Source organism: Penaeus monodon, chromosome 15 (assembly GCF_015228065.2).
Source record: "Penaeus monodon isolate SGIC_2016 chromosome 15, NSTDA_Pmon_1, whole genome shotgun sequence".
NCBI lineage: Eukaryota > Metazoa > Arthropoda > Malacostraca > Decapoda > Penaeidae > Penaeus > Penaeus monodon.
The window spans coordinates 3,890,797-3,891,111 of NC_051400.1; the positions used below are offsets into that span (position 1 = coordinate 3,890,797).

Consider the following 315-nt stretch of genomic DNA (forward strand, 5'->3'; position numbering starts at 1 on the left):
ACTGAAATCTCATAGATTGTTACACTACATAATAACAATGATAATACAGTACACTTTAAGAACTGTTGATATCAAACTGTACAGAGGACCACTTTACCTTTAAGATGGTTTTGCTCTTAATATGAGGCAAAGAAATTTCTTTTCAGAACTACTTTGCGCTCAGTGACAACCCGATGTGTGTGAGACCCTGACAGGTAACTGAATCTCGTAGACAGCGGGGAGCCTTATATATACTGTAGTACTGGCAGTCCTAATCACATTAGCGGGAAGTATGACGTTAGTGTTCAGGCTCAACTGTTGCTAATTGCCTTGCAC

General features: G+C 39.7%; 1 protein-coding gene across 1 annotated transcript in view; it reads right to left on the reverse strand.

Moving 5' to 3' along the window:
• LOC119581666 (rhodopsin-like) overlaps window positions 1-215 on the reverse strand; it is a 2,506-nt gene extending 2,291 nt beyond the window's left edge. Inside the window, exon 1 of the mRNA XM_037929791.1 lies at window positions 98-215. The gene's annotated coding sequence lies outside the window, so the exon portion shown is untranslated. The remainder of the gene's footprint in view (window positions 1-97) is intronic.
• Between the last annotated feature and the right edge of the window lie 100 nt (window positions 216-315).